A 5,851-nucleotide genomic window follows, 5' to 3' on the forward strand; every position below is an offset into this window, starting at 1 on the left:
CCCCTGCCTGCTATTTATTTGTGTATAGGACAAGGCTTCTTGCATAAGTGTGGACAAGAATCAGAAGAGAACTTCTCTTTTTTGATAGCACTTACACATTTTGGTCTAATTTTCATCCTTAAGCAACAGAGGTTTTTCATCGAACTGCTGGAATTTGTGATACAAGTTCCTTCCAAACAGGCTTCAAGGAGAGTTTTTCAAAGAAGAAATCCTGGCTACAGTGAAGGACTACATGACCAATATCCCTGCAGGACTTTTAACACTTGTTAAACTAACTCTGGTGTTACCATGTATAGCTCATGTAGCTGCCCTTTGTCTATTGAGAAGCAGCCTCAAAGAAAGAGGCAGCATGGCATGTGCCATTCTGCTGCTATCTTCAACTAAGTAGTTCAGCTTGTTAGAGAAGACATTTATGATGTGACAGTATCAGCTTTGCTGATTTTATATATATTTTTCATTATATAAATACTGTCAGTATGACTGATGACTCTCAGTGTCTGGTAGGTTTGAAAGGCATCAGGAACTGGCTGCAAAATATCAATTACTGCCTTTTTCAGCTGGTAGGAATTCACTCAGGTAACATGGCAGCTATCCTCACTGCATTCCAAGAGGACACAACATCACTTTTATGGGACTACAGATGTGCCATATGAAAGGGCACTCAGCTGTACCTGTGGCTTCAGAGCTTTAAATTAGCAACAAGAAAAGCCAGCTCCTATCAAAGACAGAAAAGCTGAACCTCAAAGTTCCTAAAAGTCATTGGAAATCAAGTTGATTACTGGTAATGAAGTATCTGTGCAGAAGGACAAAATCCAGAATGGGAATCTGGGGAGGTCCCAACTGACTGGAAGCTGGCACACATTGTCTCTATTGTCAAGAAGGGCAAGGAAGGAGGACTCCAGAGACTCCAGGCCTGTCAGTGTCATTTCAAGTGCCTGGGAAAATAATGGAAAAGGTTATTCTAGCAGTTATTGACAATCACCTGGGGGACAACCCAGGCATCGGTCACAGCCAGCATGGCTTCATGAGAGGAAAGTCCTGCTTGTCAAACTGATTGCTTTCTAAACAAGAGTAGAACAGGCAATTTTATAACAGCCACTTCAGTTTCAGCAGTCATGACAGTCTTCATTTGAATAAAATATTCTCATTTGCTGGAACAGGCATTGCCTGGTGTAAATTGCAGAGGGGTCCATTCTCAGTTCCAATCTTGCTATGACTTCCCAACAAGTATACAAAACATAATGGCCTGAGGAACAGCACTCTGGCACAACACAGCAGTTAAGTGAAGGCAGACTGGGCACAGATTATTTATTCTTCTTTTATCCTGGAATCAACATCAACTGACTCCTAGTGTCACAGAAAGGGCCTAACCTGTACAACCACCATAACTGGCTATTTTTGCCTGTTAAATACAACATCTAAATGGGTAGTGAGCACAGGATGAGGTATGCTACACTCCAAAAGCACTTCTTAACATGTAGAATAACAGTACCTCCACCTCACTTGTGTGTGTGTAGAACAGTATTCCTAAGTAATGGTCCAACTTATTTAAAAGTAATGGGAAAGGGAAGAACAGAGATTTGCCTTTGAAGGCACCCAAGCAGCTGGTGAAAAAACTGTAGCAGTGGCTGTGGAGGTACAGCAGGATACCTCAGGACTGACGGCAGCATGTTGGATTGCCTACATCGACACAAGATCCTTGGAGCTGCCTGGCAAGATGTTTTTTCATTGTTGTACCCCCAGAACGAGGGCAGCCTCCCTCTACCCAGAACTGTATGAGCAGTGGGAGAGTATCTTTGAGAGTAAAACACCTGCACTTGTCAGTGTATGTTATGTCAGCACATAATGTGGGTGCAGTAAATTTGTCTCTTTGGGGAAAACATCAGGGGAAGTACTGTTTGTGCCAGACAATTTGTTTGGTTTATTATCCTTCACACACTGATCTCTTGCCAGACTTAGAGAGAAGGCTGAGTCCAACCTGCTAAGATCACTCATCCACCTGCAAGGTGTTCTCTGAGGCTCTTTCCAAGCTCCACGCTCACACTGGGCACCCATTCCAGGGTGAAAACATGGGTTATCCTCCTCACTCAGGTGACCATCCAGCCACACAACAGGACAGCACAGCCTCACTGTCCCAGGGTAGCCAAGACATGAGACAGACTTCATACAGACTCCAGCTGGCAAGTGGGTGTTGCAAAACCTTGCCAAATGTTGTACCTGTCCACAAAGCAAGCAGGCAAAAGTTATACACAATGACTGCTTTCTTGATGCAGAAGAATACATTTTCCCTTCCTAAAACAGCCTTCTTATAAACCTCTCTGAAGTTTTAAACTCACATATACTGCTATGATAAAATATTTACAGCAAATTATGTTCTTATCATCTAAGCCCCTAACACAGCTTTCCACTCTCTGAAGTTCTAGTTTTACCATTGAGAAAGCTGTTGACTTGAAAGCAAATGGTTTATTTTAAAGCATATTACAGGCTTTATTTTAAAGTGCACCAAAAATATGTCCCTTCATCTCCTTTTCACTGTGATGTTAAGGTCTCTTCTGCCCCTTATATCCTTAGCACTCTTAAGGAGGTTTCCATGCCATGTTGGCAAAAAGGAAGGTTCTAACATTAAACAACAGGAATATGAAGTAGGGAATGCACATCAGATCTACTTGGATGAGACAGCCATAAACATTTGGAATAAAGCCACAAACTGCCAGACTCACAAAACTTTGAAAAACTCTAGCAGTATTTGCTAGGGACAAATGCTACTTTGCATATGCTAACTCATGATAAGTTTCTGCTGCAGACTGCTGCAGGGTAGGAACTAAATGTGGTGGTGGTAGATAAGTCATGGATTCTGCTGTGACAGAGAGGCTTGAAGGCTTCACAGGTTGGCTTCCTATGGATAGTGCCAGAAGGCTAAATCCTCTTATTTTAGACTGGGATAGTGCTAGTAAGCTCAGCTTTGCTGGGACCTTTTTGCCTTCTCTGTGAATTCCTATGTAAAGTAATCCATTAAATTTAACAAGCACATTGCCTGAGTAAGGGCTGCACTGTTCAGGCACTGTGAATCAGCCACTCTTCTTAAGGAAGCAGTCAGAATAAGATACTGTAGTGACTTTTCTTTACAAAGACTGTCCACAAACATCTGCTTTCATGAGAGGCTAGCAGTGGTATTGTGAAGAATTGAGTTTCCTGGGCTGTTCGGGTCCACTCCGGCTAGCTATAGACCCTTGCCCACATGATAATTCATAGATGAAGGTAAAAGATTGAGAAGCGCTCTCCTCCACGTGGGAAATGTTGTCCTTTATTCCAAGACACACATCAGACAGACAAACCCATGGTAGAAAAGAGGGCGTTCCCTGGTGGCAGGGAGCTTTTACACCCCCCGGGATGGGGACAGAGGGAGAGGTCCACAGCCAATGGGACACCAGTGAGGAGTGGCGAGGGGAGGGGTAACCCAGGGGAGAGACCACCAGGGGGTACCGGGACAGCTGAGGGAAAGACCATGTGATGGGGAAATGGGGTAACAAACCACATGATATAACATAAGTTATACAGTGCAATATAAAACTATTCTGTGCAAATTCCCAATCACCCAGTGCAAGAGAACAACTAACTGGTGAACCACGACAGTACTGGGCTGTGGCTCTGGCATCCATCACAGCAGGCTCCTGAAAGCCTTACTGTGCTTGAAGGAGTGGTAGGACAATTGTGAGTGCTGGTCCCCGCTCCCTGCTCCAGGAATTAATGCTGTTGTGAAAAAACAGCAAAAAAGTAAAACAAGTTGCCAAGCACAGCAGCTGAGCAAGACCACATTTAGGAAAGTTCTGGACAAAAGTCAGGGAAGAGCCCATTTACAGTCTATTCTTGCCATCAGTGATTCTCACTGTGTCTTATTTATTACTTGGAGTTTAACAGCAGCAGCCCCGAGGCCTGCAAACTCATCCAAACAGCCAGCCAGCAGCCACAACTCCCATGAAAAGTGATGTGGAAGTGCAAACAAACAGTGAGAAGGCAGCTGCCTACACTTGGTGAGAAAAAGAATTATGTAAATCTCATGTTTGAACAGGATCACATTCCCCTTGCCTCTGGAACGGGCATGATCACTGTGGCACTACTGAACAAAGACATGAAGACACCCTAAACTTTTCCTCCTTGGTCTGCTTAAAGAAAAACACTGGGGTTTTTTTTAAGGTAAGTAAAAGATTTAACTACATAACATGACAAAGACAGAAGTGAGGAAAGGGTAGCATTTTCAGTAAGCAAGGTCCTCAGGAGAACTACTAGTAAGTGGTCAAACCTCCACATTTTACAATACTAGGGGCAAGATCAACAGCACAGCCATCTTCTTTTCTCAAACCACAATATTAGCAAAAAATATGCTCAAACTCAGGGTAGCAGGGTGGGAACAGTCAGGGAACACTGGAAATCCAACTATTTATTGATCTGCTGTTTAATCAGGGAGGTCTCCTTAGAGACATCCTAGTGGAGCCTTTATGCTGAGGAAATGTGGGAACACAGCACATGGTGAGGTAGACGCAATCTCAGGCAAAGAGGAAAATTTGCCTGCATTTACTATTCAGATATCCAGCCTGGAGGTTTGAGTTAGATCCTCAGCTGCTGAGTGCTGATGTATAGTTACAGCACGTAGGCACCATTTATAATCTTTTTCTACTCTCTCTTTGCACGGCCAACCTATTGTAGCTCTTTGGTTTATAGACCTTCCTCCTGAATAATTCTGTGATTATGTGGAGAAAGAGATTGTTGCTACTCTTGGGTAGTTAGAGAGGACACCAGTCCAGCAACACTAGACAGGGCAGAGAGCAAAGAGGTATTTCTTCAGCATGGCATGTTCTTCACTCACTGTAGTCTGTGAAAGTGAAACTTTCTTGACCAGCCACTAGATCAGATTTGTTAAACTTGACTATTTCCAGGGCTGTAGGACACTCCTCCCAGCACAGTGCTGCACTGCCAGCCCAAGCAGCACTGAAGTTGAATCCTTGATTTGAGGATGGGCTGGCAGGAAAGGGCATTTCCACGGTCTGTGGAGCAGATAATCTGCAGAGGGAGTGATGTGGGTGCTCCCAGCAGCAGCAGTGGGCACAGCAAAGTCCTGACCTGTGTTCTAAGCAGTGTCAGACACCTGGCTTTGCTCTTGGAGCTTTATAACCATACCTGAGGCAAGACCAAAGCTACCAGTAATGTTTAAAAAGCCTCAGGTTAAACTGGTTTAGCCTATTCCCCACAAAATCTTGGAAGGAAGAGATTTTCTCAGAAATGTCTTCTGAACCATCCAATGAAAGAACTGGGGAGCCAGCACTCTGCTACATGTGCTTGCAAAAAACACATTCCCTCTTGTACACTGACAGATGTTTAAGACAGACCTACATGTTAAAATTTCTTTGTCAGTGTTCAAAATAAAAAAGCTTTAATTCAATAAATGGCTGACACTTATGTTTTTCCTGAGCATCACAACTCAAAGACAGCAATTCCCACTGCTGTGGCCAGCAATCAGTGCCTGCCATGCCTCACACCCCACCCGTAACCCACTTCAGGGGTTATGGCTGGGGCCTTCCAGAAGAGTCCCTAAAACATCGGGAAAATAAAAAACATCTTGTGGCCAGCACTGCACCACGAACACTGTGAATTTATTAACGCTCAAGGGCAGACGAAGAAGAAAAGAAAAGCAGAACCCGCATCTACTCAGCAGACTGAAGCCTCCTCCGGGCGCTTCTCCTCCAGGGTGTCTGAAACCGTCCCTGCGCGCTCCAGGCACACGACCCTCACCCCATTCCAGAGCCAAACCCGCGGCCGCTCCGGGAACGCCCCGAGCGCCGCTCCCGCCTCCCCG

Source organism: Passer domesticus, chromosome 5, assembly GCF_036417665.1.
Source record: "Passer domesticus isolate bPasDom1 chromosome 5, bPasDom1.hap1, whole genome shotgun sequence".
NCBI lineage: Eukaryota > Metazoa > Chordata > Aves > Passeriformes > Passeridae > Passer > Passer domesticus.